Source organism: Lissotriton helveticus, chromosome 1_1 (genome assembly GCF_964261635.1).
Source record: "Lissotriton helveticus chromosome 1_1, aLisHel1.1, whole genome shotgun sequence".
In the NCBI taxonomy this organism is placed as follows: Eukaryota; Metazoa; Chordata; class Amphibia; order Caudata; family Salamandridae; genus Lissotriton; species Lissotriton helveticus.
The window spans coordinates 1,741,934,371-1,741,952,689 of NC_136057.1; the positions used below are offsets into that span (position 1 = coordinate 1,741,934,371).

Sequence of the window (18,319 nt, forward strand, 5' to 3'; positions counted from 1 at the left end):
AGGCCGGGATAGCCTCGTCAGCTTTCTCCGTCAAAATCAGCACATCATCGGCGTATGCAGTTAATTTTACAGTACAGTCATCAAACGGGATACCAGCAATGGCCTCATTATGTCGAATATGATATAGAAAGGGTTCTATAGCTAGTAACAATAGAGATGGTGATAGTGGGCACCCTTGTCTTGTTCCCTGTTTCAAGCAGAAAGAAGAGGAGAAGGAGCCACCCGCTCTAACCTTAGCGGTAGGACCGGCATACAGAGCCATTACAAGTTTAGTGAATGTCTTCCCTAGATTAAATTTGTGTAAAACTGCCTCAAGGAAGGTCCAGTCCACCTTGTCGAAGGCTTTTTCAGCATCTAGTGTGACTGCTACCGTGGGGGTATTCAGAAGTTTTGCTTTTTCTAGGGCATGGGCTAGTACTCTGGTGTTATCGCTAGACAGTCTGTGTTTTAGGAAACCCGATTGAGATGGGTGTACGAGGGCAGGAAGAACTTTCTGTAAACGGGCTGATAAAATCATGGCTAGTAACTTACAATCTAAGTTAATCAGGGAAATCGATCTGTAATTTTTGGGTAGTGACGGGTCCTTGCCATCTTTTGGTAGAACCGCGATAGTCGCCTCTGCCAATGTGCCTCTCACTTCACCTGACTCCGTGAACTCGTGGAAGAGGTTCAGAAGAGGTTTGACTAGATCTGTGGCGAAACTTTTGTAAAATTTAGCCGTAAAGCCATCAGGGCCTGGTGCTTTCCCACAATTCAACCCCCTGATTGCTTTCTCCACTTCATTAGCCGAGACCGGTTCATTAAGGCTGTGTTGTTCTTCCGGCCCTAGCATTGGTAGGTCACATTCCTGCAAATACCCTTGAATTTTGTCCTCAGCAACCGAGTCATTCTTAGCATACAGGTCTTCATAGAAGTCTTTAAAGACTTCAGTTATTTTTTGGGGATCCGAATGGCCTACTCCCGCAGAGTCCCTTATGATATTAATTGTATTTTTCTGCACTTTGAACTTTAGGTATGCAGCCAGGCTTTTACCAGCCTTGTTAGATTCACAGAGCTTAAATCTTCGCCTTCTATCTAGCCATACTCCTGCTCTGTCGCTCACCAGCTTGTTATATTCATATTTTCTGTTGGTCATGGTATTGAGTGTCTCCCGATCCCTTGTCCTTTGGTGTCTGTTTTCTAGGTTAGCTATCTCAGCTTCTAACGCTTCCAATTTTGCATTGCAATCTCTGTTCATTGCTGAACGGATTTTGATGCACACCCCCCTTAAGGTACTTTTCAGAGCTTCCCAACGCGCAAGGTCTGAAGTGTCCCCTCTCTTGTTTATCTCTAAATACGAACGAATTGCCGTTTGGATGGCAGTTTTATTTTGTTCTTTATTTAAGATTTCCTCATTAAGTCTCCATGACGTTTGTTTGGGGGACGGTTTGATGTTGCTGATGGATAGAGAGATACATGAGTGGTCTGACAGCACTCTCGGTTCTATTGATGTATCCTCTATCCTTGCAATGCCATTTTGTGTGATGAGGATGTAATCAATGCGGGAGTATGAATCGTGAGGGGACGAGTAAAATGTGTAGTCCCTGTCGGTAGGGTTTTGTAATCTCCACGTATCAACCAGATTAAACCGTTGGCACAATTTAAGGAAAGCATTATGTGATTTGTTCGGTTTAAACACACACTTCGAATCTCTGTCTAGGGTAGGGTCAAATGGAAGGTTAAAATCACCCCCTAGTATATGTACTGCCGTGTCAGGTATCGTTGCAATCTGTTTGACTAAGTCCTGCCAGAAGTCTAGGTCATTGGTGTTAGGTGCGTATATATTAGTGACAAAGAATTCCGTGTTATCCCTGGCAAGCTTTACTGTGACCCAGCGCCCCTTTTCGTCAGATGAGGAAGACAGTAATTCTATCTTTGATCTTTTTGATAATATCAGAACTCCATTCTTTTTACCAAGTGCACTTGACCCCACGACCTCCGAATAAAACTTATTGCGTAGAGTATAGAACTGTTTGGCGTCTAGTTTGGTTTCCTGCAACATAACAATGTCTCCTTTCTGCCTGCGTACATAGTCTAATATCTTCTGTTTTTTTATGGGTTGGTTCAAACCTTTAACATTCATAGACAGAATTTTCAGTTGGTCAGGTGAGGTCGTTCCAAGTGGAGTGGAGAGTGTGGTATGTGACATTTATACTAGTGTGTGTAACATGAGTGCATTATGACTCCCAAAAAGTAACGTGCCACGTGGCACCTTATATGAGGGGCTCCTTGTTTGAGCAATATGAGGTAACACGGGTAGAAACCATGAGCAGACGCTTGGGCACACAGAGATAAAACATGGATGATTTGAGTATGATTATACAGATACAGCCTGTGAGTGATACAACTTGTCCAATCAAGAATAAAGGGATAGATTAGAAGAGAGAGGAAAAGCAGAGAAGAGAGAAAAGGAAAAGGAAAAAGAAAAAGAAAAAGAAGTAAGAAAGCAAACCCTAACACGTAACACACATCCCCCCCCTCTCCCCCATATCCCCCCACCCACCCCAACTGTAGTGCAGAAGCATGGCGACGCGAGGAAAACCGCAGTAACCCTCCCGTCCATACCAATCTAGCATAAACATTGGAACAACTATGCTTAATGCGTATAACCATCCACGTAAGCAGTAATGACATTTAAATGGTGCGATTTTACCATAAGGTACAATCTGGATAACAGGATGTAATCTGAATTACTTCTATTAGGTTATAGCAGTAGAACGGCAAATAAAAGCAACATGAAGTACATGAAGTACACTGAGGACCTTCTTAGGATATTATAGCATCATATCCATCGCCAGGGCACCCATAAGGGCCAGTAGATTCTAGGCCTATTCCATATTGATAAGTAGCAAAAACAAGAGCACTAAACTGCCAACTAGCGTTCTCTTTAGTCTAAACATCTCAGCACTGCCGTGCTGAGACCTGAGCAGCACCAAAGGCACATATCGGTGTACTGAAATATGGACATATTCAGATCATTCCGAGTTACGCCACTTCGGAACTAGTGACAATATACACCAAGCAGAACAAATCAAATCAAGTCAAAAGGTTAGATCAGCAACAGCAGATCGATATCAGTTCGATAACAAGAAGTGAAGAGCAAAGAAATTGTCAAAATGTGGGGCCAAACCCCTCCACCATAGTACAACTCACGGCATCACTTCCAATGTCAGAAGAAGACTGCGAGCATGGAGCCTGATCCGGCAGGTGACAAGCCTACCAGGCCTGTGATCCTATCAGGATAGAGATAAGCAACTGAAACAGCAACTCCCCGCTATGTTCATTTGTAACCTGAAGCCGAGGCCGCCATATTCTCTGGATTGTTGGTTTCCATGTCGCGTTCCATGTCACGACCTTCCATATCCTCGAGCATGCGTCTGAGTTTCATAGGATCTGTGAAATAGTGAGACGAGCCGCGTATTGTTACTCTGTATTTCGCCGGGCCCGCAAAGCCAAATTGATATCCCCTCGATTTTAGTTGTGGTCGCAGGGCTAAGAAGGCCTTCCTGATCTCTACAGTCTCCTTGCTATAGTCTTGGGAGATGTAGATCTTTGCATCCCTCCATAGAATATGATTGTGCTTCCGAACAAAGGCGAATATTTGCTCCACATGTTGGTAGCGCAACGGCTTACAGACGATGGGCCTAGGACCTTTTTGCGTCTTGGTGATTCTTCCGGGCACTCTGTGCGCTCTATCAAACTCTAGAGGATTGGCAAAAGTCATACTCGTGGCCTGAGCAAACCATGATTCCAAAAACTGGATGCACGACCCTTCAGAATCTTCGGACCCCTCTGGAACCCCAAAAATGCGCAGGTTCCCTCTTCTATTTCTATCCTCCAACTCAGCCAGCCTTCTAGTAGTTTGGTCAGAGGAGATGTGTAGGTGTTTCATGGCTGCACAGTTTTTAACTTCGATGTCTTCCAAACAGCTTATCCTGGATTCCGTTTCTGTCAGGCGCGCGTTGATGTCCCTAATATCTTGACGGATCGCCACCACTTCCTCCTTGGTGACCTTAGCTAAGTCTTTCACTTTGTCCAACCTATTTAAGATCATATCAAGTGCCTCCGTGGAGACTTTCTTTGGCTTGTTCGGCGATCCCGGGTTCGAACGTTCTGATTTGAGCCTTTTTAGGGTGCCTTGATCCTTGGTTTCCATTGTGATTTTATTTTTTGGAGCTTTGAGTGACACAGTTGCGCTGTTGTAAGTAAGAGAGTGGAGGTAAGTCAGTAGGAAAAATAGCCTTGGTGCGCCTAGTAGTTGTGGTGTGTCGCCAGGATGGTACTGAAGTGCGAGGCGTCCAAAGAGTTACTCAGGGATTGCACGTGGTATCATGGGAAAAGTCACCATGGACTGAGAGCAGGCATTACCTTTTTAATGCATTCCTATGGCATTCATATGGCCCCAATGCATAGATCCCTCGTTGCCCTCGTTGACAGATCGTGAATATATGCCCCTTATTCTCTTAGCAGTCCCAGTGGTGCCAGTACTGTATTTCAGACTTTCATCATGAAGATCCGAATCAATAATGGGCATTCGCGCTCATTTTCATGTTAGGCAAAGTGGCGGCCGCCATCTTGGTAAAGGTATCAGAAGCCCCGGGTCCCCTCATGGCCGATCGGACATTTACTCACACGTCCGTATCCAGGGTCGGACACCCCGTCGTCTTCCAGGACATCACCGCTTCGTTCTGTGTAGTCCCACCGCGTGATTGCACTCGGCAATATCTCGGCGGCGACGCTCTCTCAGCGCCTCCACGTTGCTCCCTCTTCAGTGGTGCGGCAGGGGACGTCCGGAGTCCCGCTCTGTGCAAGTTCGGTTCTGGTGCAGCCCCAGCCTTGGGAGTTGGTTCACTACATTCCCGGTGTATTCCGGTCAGTGAATCCGCCGTCGCATCGCCGTTTTAGGCTTGTTCAAACGTTCCAATTGCCTGCATGAACGTTCGTGACGGGAGGAGAGACGCTCTACACCGCCATCTTCCTCGGCGTCCAAGCCACGCCCCCCAATTGAGTAACAATCTTACAGATTATTTTGTCCGTACCTCTTTAGGGAAAAGATTCAGCCATTTTGATGTCTCAAAGTCGAACTTCACTGCCTGAGCGCTTAAAGCAGGAAATGTAATTTCTCTACTTTGTTTAGATTTTTAAATGAGTTTGATACTCGATTTACAGACATGGGTCTAATGTCTGCTGTCGGAATGTTGAATCCAAAAGCTGAAAATGTTGTGGGCTTTTTCTCTTCACTAGTTGTTGTTGACAAATATTTAGAGACGGCAGTAGACCGAAATGTTCTACAATCCGAACTGGAAACTGCAAAATCTTATCTGTCAGACAAGAATTTAACGGGTATTTACTCTCTCAGGCAATATCTCATGTGTATACTTGGAGCATTTCCTCAGATTTTGGATCTTTTAAATCTGGTTCTTACATTACCAAAAATGAGAGATCAATCTCCTGTAGGAAAATGGTAAAAAATGATTTGTGCAATAAGACAAGAGACTCAGTTATTTAATAATAATGGCTTGGGTACCTAATGAGGTTAAGCATCTAATTTTGAATGAAGCCATTGGTGGATTTGCTGACATGCGCCACCGGAGGTATCCTCTAAAAAAATGAGTCCTTTTCCCTCATTCAGAGATTGATTTATTATTTTATATAGCGCTCAAATGCCCTGAGGTGTCTTGGTGCTGCTGCTGTACTAATCAGAGGAGAAGATGATGCAGAAATATGATAACTCTTTATCGATTGAAAAGCCAGGTCTTTATTGATTTCTGGAATGATAGGAAATCTGGGCATTTCCTTAGGTTAGTGGAAAGGATGTTCTATAGCTTAGCGGTTCTCAGGACAAAACTTCTACCTCTCCATGTGGCACGTTTGACCTTCGGTAATACTAAGGGCTTTTCATCTGAGGATCGAAGTGTCCTCTGAGGGGTATATCATATCAGACCAATTTCTTGCGAAGGTAATGAGGTCTGATATTGTGTAGTGCCTTAAATACAATACAAAGTACAAAGAAGCAGCCTTACGCTTTGTAATCAATGTAATCTTCCCATGAAGGCAATCGAGCAGCATCTGTACTGCTGCAACCAATGCAGCACCTAGTGAATATTTAAACCACATGTCATACTCTGCCAGCCACTATTATCTTCCTTGATTTCCGGACCTGCAAAAGTTGCTTTAAAGTCCGTTTCCTCTCAAATGAAGGCATAAGCCACCTGTAAACATCTGCCAGTGATCACAGATGCCAGTGCCCGATGCAGGAGCACAAAGACAGCATCTACCATGCTGCTATTCAGTATCAGACTTCGCCTGATGGCTAGGCAAACAGATACTCATCAGTCAGTCTCGGTCCCCCTTGCGGCCTATGACACCTGATGAAATCTGCCAGTAAAATCTCAGAAACCAGTACCCTTTGCGAGGTAAAGTAGACAGAAGCTATCACGCTGCCAAACAGTATCCTCCTTCTCCTGATGGCTAGGCAAGCAACAGCTGTTTCTCAGTCAGTCTCTTCTCACCTATAGGCATATGCTGCCTAAAGATATCCACCGGTGATCGTAGAAGTCCAAAACCTATACAGGGGTGCACAGGCATCCGTTACCATGCTGCCTTCTCCTGATGGCATGGCAAACAACAGTTAAGTCCTCAATCATTCTCTATTCTTTTTGAGGCAATGCCACCTGAAGATATCTGCCAGTGATCGCAGAAGTCCGTAACCTATGCAGGGGCAAGACGAGAGCAGCCACCATGCTTCAAATTGGCAAAGCACCAACTTGCTGTCCATTTGCTTTCTTTCTGTTACAGTGAATATGCAGCCTCATCACATCCGCTCGTGTAGAAATATGGAAACCGTATTCTTTTTTAAAAAAAACAGATTTTATTGAAAGATTGCACATTAGGCGCAGTACTCCGACTTCCGGAGAACACTACGAGCATTTATACATCAGTAGTCAGTTGGAAATCTGTATAACTTTTAGAATAAGTAGCAATAACAAATCCCCTAACTCTACCCCCCCCACACCATATCCCCCCCCCATCCCCAAACTCCCCCCCCCCCCCACCCCCCCTCCCCACCCCACCGCAAGATAGCATCTCACAATCCAAACACCATATCCTATCAGAAGTGTACAGTCACCCACTTATATTATGCCTTCATGTCAACCCTGGGAAATCTTCCCGTTCCTCTGGGGGATCCAGCCACAGGCCTCTGTAGTCCGCCCATCTCTTCCACATTTTATAGTGTTTCCTAGGGCATCCCCGGGCCGCAAAAAGTGGAAACCGTATTCTAAAGCACCAGTTTCCACCTTGTTTTTCTTTCAGCCAAGCACTATTTGCACTCTCATCAAGACTGGCAATTATCAGTATAGTAACTATTCCTTTTTACCAGTCAGTATCCTATTCTGAGCTATGTATACAGTGTCTGTGGCAGCGTCGGCCTATTCTGGATTTCATATTAGCTAAGCATCAACTTGCCCTCAAGTCAGTCTTTACATAGGGAGATGCCCCAATCATCACTAGGCCCAGCTGCTGCTCATAGTAGATAGAATTCTAGATAGGGACTTGTGAACTGTTGTTCTCTTTCTATCCGCCCAGTCATCACCTTCTTCTTTTCAAGGAAGCTGAGCAGCAGCATTTCTCATCAGTAGTGCAGTATCAACATGACAGCCAGTATCTTCGTCCATGTGAGTAAAATCTGCCCACATTTTCTTAACACTCTAAACTATGCTGATGCAGAGCAAGCATATTATTGATAAACACAAGAACTGTACCAGTGACATGCATGTTTTCTGTCGAAGAAATTAACAATAGCAAACTTGTAATGGTTCTATAGCTCCACAGGTTTAGAAGTATGTATCAACAAATTTGAAATTTTGATTTGTTGATACTTAATTGGGAGGGCGTATCTCCTCCATTCCTCTTCCATTTGTGTGGAAGATCATCTCCACCCTTCAGGCCTCTGGCCATTATTTTGTACTTAGAAGTATGTATACCATGGCATGGAAAGGAGGGTTGCTGGGGGAACTTGGCCTGCATTAAATAGCACTGTTCTCTACGTTCCAAGACTGAGATTTAATAATCTGGTACTCTTAGTTTCTAAAGACCAATGATAAAGTGAACTTTTTTTAGGTTTAAAGTATTTTTTAGGTTTAAAGTATAAGTGAACTTTTTTTAACCTTATAGGCCCATCAACCTTCCAGTTTTTATAAGATATTCGTCATTGATCATGGTTGATCTCAACTAACGCATTTTCCATTGTTCTACACTGTTCGATAGGTTCTTAATCAATACTACATTGATATACAAGAAATTGTATATCTGAAGAAACTACCTGAAATTATGTATTTAGCTGCATTTTCAATAGGATTTGAAGTAATCTGTTTATAAGATACTTCTTTTGTATCTGTAGAGATTTTCTAGCCTCTTTGTAATGTAAGTAACCACAGGTTAAATGCATCACTTCCTGTGATCGCACCAAGCCAAAGGTCATGCAATGTTGCTTTCTTTGATTTCATGGAGTCCAAAGGTCACGTGATGTCACTTTGTGTGAAGTCATCGGGTCAAATGCCTGGCAATTTCACTTACTGTGACACTGGGGTGGGTGAAAGGGCAGGTGATGTCAGTTCCTGTGATGTCACAGGTCTAAGTTCGAGTGAAGTCACTTCCCATGAAATCAGGTGGGGGGGGGGGTGTCACATGGCCTTTGATATGTCACTTCTGTTACCCGTGGCATTTTGATGAATCGATGTCCATAAAACCATTTGCCCCAAACTGTTTAAGGGAAATTTACAGGCCAATTTTGAAATTTGCTAGCTATTTTAACAAAGTTTCAATTCATTTCTTCGCTTTATTATCATCAACAGCCATACATCATAACAATAACAAAACAAACTTCCCAGAAACACCTTGGAAAAGAAGACGAGTACTGTCCAGCCATGTGCCTGACTGCATCTTATTGTCTCTTGTCTCCATTTATTCCTCATTGTTCTTCGTGCTATCAATGCCATTCTATATCCCCAGCTTATTCCTGTTTGGAAGTTTCATTCCCTGTAATTAAAGGATCTAATAATAATAAATCCGTATTTGTAAAGCGCAAACTACTCGCTCTTACGGGTCTCGAGGCACTGGGGGCCGTTGTGGGAATAAGTGAGATATTACCCAGAGTCACATAGTGCTGAGCTGAGCTGCCGCCGGAGCCGGGGATCGAACCGTGAACCCTGTGCTCCGAAGTCAGCTGCCCTGGCTGCTGCACCACACCTCTCCACAAAGTAAACTCTTCATTCTATGAAACATACAATAAAAACAAAATTCAATTCCTTACATAGCCATTGTCTTTAAAACGTCCATATGTTTACAAATGAGTACACTAAAGATAATATTGTCATAAGTACACCTACCTACCAAGTACTCCGCCGTAGCAGCCCATAATAGTCATATCTTGTAACCAATCAGGGTGTATGATATCATTTTTGTTTGTTGGGTGGGGTATTCATGGAATCCATAATAGAATGGAAACTTCCCAATACAATTGCTAAGAAATTTTATATTGTAAGGACTTGTAGCGAGAATTATGCTTGTTCAAAGCTTTTTTTATAACAACCAATGAAATCATATCTAGACTGTTTAAAGTAAGACCATTTAAAGGTGGACCCTGATGACCACTTAGCTGTGTTTAATGTCTTCCAGCCGAGTTACCAACATAGAAGCCTTTGAGGCCATAGTCCCACAAGCTGAATGCACCACAAAAATGCTAGGGTCTATTCTTGCATGATCCAACAAACCTATTGTGAAATGGTGGGTGAAGCACCCTCTGTGTGGTTTACAAATGGAAATCGTCAATCTTCTTTCAGGTGGAGCAGGAAGGTTGTCGGTCATGCTTTGATAAATTTCACCACAGATCGTTTTGGAGTGCCATCAAAAGCTAGGTACGAGTTGACCCTAGAGTTAGGTTTAGCCATCCTGGAAATATGAAAGTGTCTCCATATGAGTTGAATACTTCACCTGTAATGTCCTGGGCTCTGACATCCAAGAGGATATGAAGCATAAATGCACAGCCAATATGCTTGACAGCTCTTTCCTGGGTAGATATTTACTACATTGTCAGGAGAGGAAAAGGTTAAGGACCTTATTGCCACCCCAAAGGGATGAATTTCTGGACTCTGGAGGAAGGGAGGGCCTCTTACAAGTGTTCTGACTAGTGGGTTTTAGCCCATGGGCGCTCCATAGATAGCAATCTGGCTTGATGATATGGCTGATTTAAACGTGTTTACAGACCTGTAAGCCATTCCTTCATATGTGATGGTAGGCAGAAAATGTGAGGTGCGTAGAATATCAGACCTCACTGTATTCATATCTCTGCAGGCATCGACCAATCCATGTCACCCAGGCTGACCTGTAGCGTTGGATCGATCTGTCTGCCCAGTGCTTGAAGAGAAGCATTTCAGTTTGTTGCAAAAGTCCATGTATTTTTTATCGCTCCCTTTTAATTCTCAATGCCATAACATGCCAGCCGACACCGCTGACCCCAACGACGCAGCCCACATCCTCGCACAGTGGATCACCAACTGCGCCAATGACCTTGCTCCACTGAAGAACCCCCAGGCAAGACCAGCAACAGGAAAACCTCATGGTTCACAGACGCCCTCAAAGAAATCCTGCCGAACCCTCGAAAAAACCTGGCGCCACGAACGGACAACAGAAAACCTGACCGCTCTCAAGAACGCCACCCACGAACACCACCAGCTGATCCGCACCACCAAAAGGGCATCGTTCAAAGAGCAACTAGACAACAATACCCACAACAGCAAGGAACTCTTCAGCATCGCCAAAGAGCTCTCCAACCCCAGCGCCAGCAACAACGACATCACCCCATCGCAAGACCTCTGCAACTCCTTCGCCACGTTCTTCCAACGTAAGATCGCAGATATACACGACCGCTTCAGACCCCAGACGCCGCCTCCAGCCACCGAAGCATCGACCCCTACCACCACCCTCAGCGCCTGAACCCCATCAGCACGAAAGACACCACCCACGTCATGAACACCATCCACTCTGGCTCCCCCTCTGACCCTTGCCCCCATCATATCTTCAACAAAGCCGCCATCATCATTGCACCCTACCTCCGGAACGTCATAAACAACTCCCTCACGTCAGTCACCTTCCCTGAGAGCTGGAAGCACGCAGAAATCAACGCCCTTCTGAAGAAACCCACAGCGGACCCCAAAGATCTCAAGAACTTCCGCCCCATCTCTCTCCTTCCCTTTCTGGCTAAAGTCATCGAAGACCGTCAATAAACAGCTGACTGCTTTCCTCGAGGCAAACAACTCGCTCGACCCGTCCCAGTCCGGATTTCGAGCCAACCACAGCACCGAGCCCGCCCTCATCGCAGCCACCGACGACATCAGGACCCTGATGGACAACGGAGAAACAACCGCCCTCCTCCTCCTAGACCTCTCGGCAGCCTTTGACACTGTATGCCACCGCACCCTAACAACCCGCCTCCTCAACACTGGGATCCAAGGAAAGGCTCTGGACTGGATCACCTCGTTCCTCTCCGACAGAACCCAGAGAGTCCGCCTCCCTCCCTTCCACTCAGCGGCCACCGAGATCATCTGCGGAGTACCCCAAGGCTCCTCGCTCAGCCCTACCCTCTTCAATATCTACATGAGCCCCCTCGCCGCCATCGCACGCAAACTCAACATCATCTCCTACGCCGATGACACCCAACTGATACTCTCCCTCACCAAAGACCCAGACACCACCAAAACCAATCTCCAGGAAGGCAATGAAAGACGTCGCAGAATGGATGATGCTCAGTCGCCTGAAGCTGAACTCAGACAAAACGGAGGTCCTCATCCTCGGACAATCCCCATCCGCCTGGGACGACTCCTGGTGGCCCACAGCACTGGGCTCCGCGCCAACACCCACGGACCACGCACGCAACCTGGGATTCATCCTGGACTCCTCCCTCATGATGACCAAGCAAGTCAACGCCGTCTCGTCATCTTGCTGCAACACCCTGCACATGCTCCGAAAAATCTTCAGATGGATCCCCACCGAAACCAGAAAAACAGTCACCCAGGCCCTCGTCACCAGCCGACTGGACTACGGAAACGCCCTATATGCAGGAACCACAGCCAAACTTCAGACACGACTTCAACGCATACAGAACGCCTCCGTACGACTCCTCCTCGACATCCCTCGCCACAGCCACATATCCGCCCACCTGAGAAACCTGCAGTGGCTCCCCGTCTGCAAGAGGATCACGTTCAGGCTCCTCACCCACGCACACAAAGCGCTACACGACAAGGGCCCCGAATACCTCAACAACCGCCTCTCGTTCTACATCCCCACCCGCCAGCTCCGCTCCGCCAGCCTCGCCCTCGCCACAGTCCCACGAATTCGTAGAACTACCACCGGAGGAAGATCCTTCTCCTACCTGGTAGCCAAAACATGGAACTCCCTCCCCGCGCACCTACGACTGACCCAGGACCATCTCGCCTTCAGAAAACACCTCAAAACCTGGCTATTTGAGCAGTAGCGACCCCCCCCCCCTCCCTTCAGCACCTTGAGACCCTCACAGGTGATTAGCGTGCTCTATAAATGTAATGATTGATTGAACATGTAGTGTGCCTTCTACCACCAGATGGTGTAGGTCCCTCACCGGATCCAGAAGGAGTTCTTGAAACGGCTAAAGATTTATTATAGAATCCCAAGAAAGTTCAATAAGAACTGGATACCATGTCGGTGTTACTAGGACCAGGTCTGCTTTCGGTCACCTGATCTGGGCAGAGAGTTGAATGATCATTAAGAATTGGGGGTATAGGGGTGGGAGAGAGCGTAACCCGTTTCCTGACTCTAGTCCTGAAAGAAGATGATTGACGCTGTTGCGTTTGGATCTGGTTTCCATCTGAAGTACCTTTCTAATTGGTGATCCAGTAATAAAGCAAAATCACCCACAAGGAAGAGACACCATCTGTTCAATATTTCTTTGAACACCCTCGAATCCATTTCCCCACAGGTTCATGTCCTGAGAGTGTCTTCAATTCCAGCCTGCTTTAAGGTTGGCTTTTCCTGAGAGGTGTTGCTCAGTCACTGATATTGGATTGTCGAGGAAGAAGCTCCAAAAGTACTTGGCCAGATAAGATCAGAACTGTAGTCTGTTGCCAATCCCTCTCCCCCAGCCTGCCCCTGCACCCTAGGTGGTTGATATAGAGCACCTTCGAGTTGTTTTCCAAATTTAGCAGGGCGCAGTATTTGATCCTACCCTTGGGCCTGCGTTGACCCTGTCAGTAGTTCCAGGCAGCTCTTGAACAGACCATTTTCCTCCTGTGGATAATTCTCCACACCTGGTGCCCCAGACATTTCTGCTGGAGTCTGATTTGATGGAGATCTGTGTTCGACTTGAATATTTCCCCCCTTCTCTCATGGATGACAAAACCAAGACTTACTTGCAAGTTCAGTCATATGGAGCTGGTCTGATAACTTCTTTGGACACTGATCCAACAAGAATAATTTTGTCCAGGTAGACTATCCAATGTAGTCCCCTGGATCCTGAATCTTGGGTGTTCCATGTCCGGCCAGAGCACCTTCGTAAAGCACCCTGATGCCAAGGATAGGTCAAACTCCAAGATCTGGAGCCTCCAGTTAAACTGCATGACTCTTTGAAGAGGCGAAAATAATGTAAACATGAGATACACGTTTTTCAGGCCCAGGTGGACCACCCAGTACTAGGATATAATGCCCCTGAAGAGGTCGAATACCCTCCAACTTAAAGTGGCAGTAAACTAGCCACTTGTTGAGCTCCTTGAGGTTTATAAACTGGGTGTTCTCCATCTCTCTCCTCAACCAGGAAGGATTACATAACAAACCTCTAGGATGAATAGTGGTCGGGTATATTACATCTTTTGAAAACAAGTCTGCCATCTCCGAGCCTATGAGGCAGGTGTTGTATTCTGAAAATGTAAGGGGGACATGATCTGTGATCTTCGTTTGGGGATGTGTGGAACCTTATCTGGAGCCCTGTACTGTTTGCCAGTCCAATGTGTCCACGGTGAGAGCATGCCAGTTGTGAACAAAGTTTGCCGGCCTCCCTCCTAGTTTTAGTTGGGAAGAAGGGACAACACAGAAGTAGCTTCTGCATTCCAGGTGGTGCTGAAGACTTCTGGAGGGGAAGAAACCCTCAAATGTAGATTGGTCTTGCCATTGACTGAGTTGGGAGGATTGGCCTCTCGACGGGGCTTGTGAGGACAAAATGCTGGTCGCGCTACGTTCTACTGATCGGTCCTGGGGTAAAACGTGGGGGCAGAAATTCTCATCATGGATGCTTGGGCCTTGTCAAGGGCCGTGAGTTAGATGTGGGTGAGCCCCTGGAAGCTCGAGCCTAAATCTGGCTAAGGCTCAGCTCAAGGTCCATTTGAAATCCCGAGCCCATAACGAACCGAGCTTTCATGTGGCGCCTGCCTGCCATTTTCACTTTACCCAGGATGTGGCGTTAAGGCCTGATCTGATTGTGGGCAAATCACATAATTTCCCTGTGTCTAAAGATTGAATGTGACCATGTGGAAATTAACTGGTCATGTAAAGCGTTCCAATAGCTTCAGGCGGAGTTTCTGCTGTTGAGAAATGTACAGAGGCAAAGAACAAAGCATCAACATAAAAAGGCAAAACTGATAGATACCCATTTAGTGGGAGTTTGGTACTAAGTTAAACCAGAAAACCTGAATAAATTGCAGCTTCACCACTTAAATTGTGTGATTTTAAGAAAATATTTTACTTCACCAAAACTCCTTTTTGCTCCTATTTGCCTATGAAAGTACTTTCAAATATGAGAGTTCAGAATATCAGCTGTACGATAATCTATTGTGTTTGGTTTAATAGACTATGGTTCACTAATGGCACTGTTGACAATGTGGGGATGGGGCAGGAATGGTTCGAAGTTCATGTTTAAAAACGTATCACTTTAAGAACTTCTAAGTACAGATCTGTAATGTGATTATTGTCCACGCTTCCGCATGTTAAAGAAATGCTTTTTTTTTGTGTAGGGTGAAGAGGCTAGATCATATTTTACATATTTGTTACAGGATTTCCTTAGCAAACATTTGCAGGGCTTGTCTCTTGCATAGGCTCCAGAAGCCAAGCCAGACCCTTTGTACGCCCTGGTAATTTGTTGGCTTGAGCACCCTCTGAGTAAAGGGGGGAGACCGCTTTCCCAAATCCTTAATAAGGGATCTCTAAAAAGGCTCCCCTTAGCTATGGGCCCTACCTCAGAGGTTACCAGTTCCCCTACTTGAGAGCTACCTTAATAAAGAGGGACTTTATAGAGCTCAGCTGGCATTGTCCGAGAAGGTTCCAGCTCTCTGAGTCGACCCTAATCGTTTATTGTGAGAAATAAGGGAACCAACTGCTTGGCCTCCTCACCCTTGCCCAGGATTTTCATAACGGGGCGGGTTTTGTCCAGGAGCTTGTTCTGGCATGAGCACCAGGAGCGGTTAGTACATTTTTTGCTGTCTCAAACATATTTTGCCAAGAATGTGGCCGTGTTGGTGTCAATTTTGGTGTCTGAGCTACTTTACCGTCCAATTCCTCCCAGAGGTGTTTGCATATCTCCTTGTCCTGGGGTTTCCTCAGGTGGCACACTGTGTATGTGGCTACCTGCTTTGCTTGAGCCCATTCGAGGGGGGTGGGGTGTAGAATGTCCTCTGGACATGGTGTTTTTAGGGTTCCTTGTACTGGGATCTGGCACCGGTGTCAGAAGAGGGACGCTGGGGCCTAGCATAACGGATATCGCCATCTGAATCACACTGGCAGTTCTGCCTGTAGAGGGGGTTTGAAGTAGGTGGGCTGTATGTGGTAGGCCAGATTTCATTCCCTCTAGAGTGAATGAAGGGGGACTTTGCTTCCCAAGGGAGGGGAAGTATTGGGAGAGAAACACCCTTTAACATTTTTTTTAAAGCCCGTCTGAGGCATCAAGGTCTACACCTAGATCGAATTGCTGTTCTTCATACGCGCTGGAGGGTAATTTGCCAGGCTGCCCTTGAGTTTGAGGTACACCAGAAGTCACAGGAAGGCCTTCGCTCGAACGGAGGGGTTCAACACAACTGTGGGCTTGTTGCAGGAATTTCTTCTTGAAGGCAGCCATACCAGAGGTGAAGGCCCTGTGAATAGAGACATTAACAGCCTTACAGAACTCATCTCGTAGAGGGAAGGAGAGTAATTCCTACTTAAAGTAAGAGTTATCTAACCTCTGCATGGTAGGTCTCTAAAGTACTGAAAGGCCAATTATGGGAGCCTGAGGGGCTCAATTGGTGGGTCAAAGCCTTGAGAAACTAAAACACCCTAACTTATGCTGTGGTACAATCAGTATTTCTTACTTTGCACAATAAAAAAACCACACACGCGACTTCTGGCAGTAGCAGAGTGAGAAGCAAAAAGGGTTCCACGGACGGATGGACTGCTACCTGCTGTCAGTAAGTATACTAGAGCTGCTGTACACTTACTTGGAGAATAAAGGGAGCGTCTTCTTGTCACTCCTCCTGTGTGGCGGAAGAATGTGGTCAGTAGACTACTCCAGGTGAACGTGGATCCGCTGTGATAATTAAAGGATTACAGCCACGTAAGGAATGTTGAATAAAGTTCTGTGCCATAATGACAGAAAACGCAAATGTAAGTACAAATTTCATTTGGTAACAGTAGCCCTGTCCCCATTTAATGTGGAAAGCTGGCTGTGCTTCTCTAAAAGGCTACTCTAAGAAAGAGGAGGCATGAAATAGTCCTAGACTATAAGGAGCAGTCGGGCACATGATTGGATAAGACTTTGTTCTTCCTTTCTAGGTGTTTATGGGAAAGTTAGTTTTGGTATTATGATCTATTGCTGGTAGTAAAGGGAAGCAAGAAGAGCATAATCCTAGTCTTTGGTCCCGACATAGAATGGCATTTATTGTTCCATCAACCACATCCAGGGAAACCATGCCAACATCTACGAGAGGCAGACAGATATGTCTCAGCGTTTTCCTGTGTGGTAATGCCACAGCTTTTCGTAATGCTGGACTCCTTGCTACGGAGGATTGTTCGAAGTCATCTCAATTGTTTAGGGGTGGTTACAGGCATCAATCCTGTCAGTATAGTGCCTGCAAGCAAGAAATATACGGTCATTAACTCATGGTAGAAACTTCTCCGGATGCAGCGACTAGTAATATGTGCACTGCTGTATATATTTCCCGGCTTATGTTGTATCCTCTGACATGTTGTGTTGCTGGATTTCACCATGATGTACTTTAATTGTTCCTAAAAAATTCAATTTAAATCTTCATCTATTGTGTATAAATTGTATATTCTTCGTTTTTTCATGGGCAAGAGTAAATCTGCTATTAAATCAAAAATAATCTGACAACTAAGCCTGTACTTCTCATAGATCTCCTCCTCAGTTTGCTTAGAAAGGGTTACCCTAACCCTAGAAAGCTTCTCCTGTCTCCAGGGTTACCCTATCCCTAGAAAGCCTCTCCTGTCTTCCTCCAGACCAGCCAAAATCCTCATCCTCGCCAGAACCTACAAGGCCACCATTGTGAAAGGGCCTGATGCATTTTGAGCCAGTTTATATAGCTTACACCAGATTTAATTTGGCGGTCATTGCATTCCCTAACACTTCATTTTGTGACTAGTCACAATTAGGAAATGCTTCATACATATCCTGAATAGCAATTTGAAAATCCCAGTTTGCAATTTCTCATTTGAAATTTCAAAAATGGCGATTACCAAAAGTATGAAATTGCAAATCATTACTAACAAATTGCCTTGCGTACAAAACAAAAGGGCGGGTTTGCCATTCCAAACAGCCTGAAATAGCGATTCACACCATTTGGCCTTTTGTTCTTCCATGTTGTCCATATTTGTCACTGCTAGAAATGGCAGGACTTTGGGCAACTTCTTTCTTTTAATAAGTTTGCATTCCTAGAGGTTACAGGAAGAAGTGGTGTGCTTCTGAAACATCACCTTTTGCAAAGTTATTTCAGGATGGTATAAAGTTACACATTTAAACCTTGGCACACCCATATTTTAGGGTGGCATAGCAGGCCTTTAATCGAACATAAGCAAAAAGAACAAGTGATGGACTGAATGCGGAACAATGCAAGCATTCACCCCCCAGTCACCTAGATCTGGATTTAACCCATCGTTCTTTTGCTCACCATTCCACCCCAGTTTGGACCCAGCCATATGCATATTGGTATTGACCCTGTTCCTCATGGGAACAGTCCAGCCTGAACTTTCAAGCCATGTCCTCCCTGAACAT

At 45.5% G+C, this 18,319-nt stretch overlaps 1 protein-coding gene across 1 annotated transcript in view; it reads left to right on the top strand.

Moving 5' to 3' along the window:
• Positions 1-18,319, top strand: part of RNASEH2A (ribonuclease H2 subunit A) — a 100,625-nt gene that overhangs the window by 21,665 nt on the left and 60,641 nt on the right. The window lies entirely within an intron of this gene.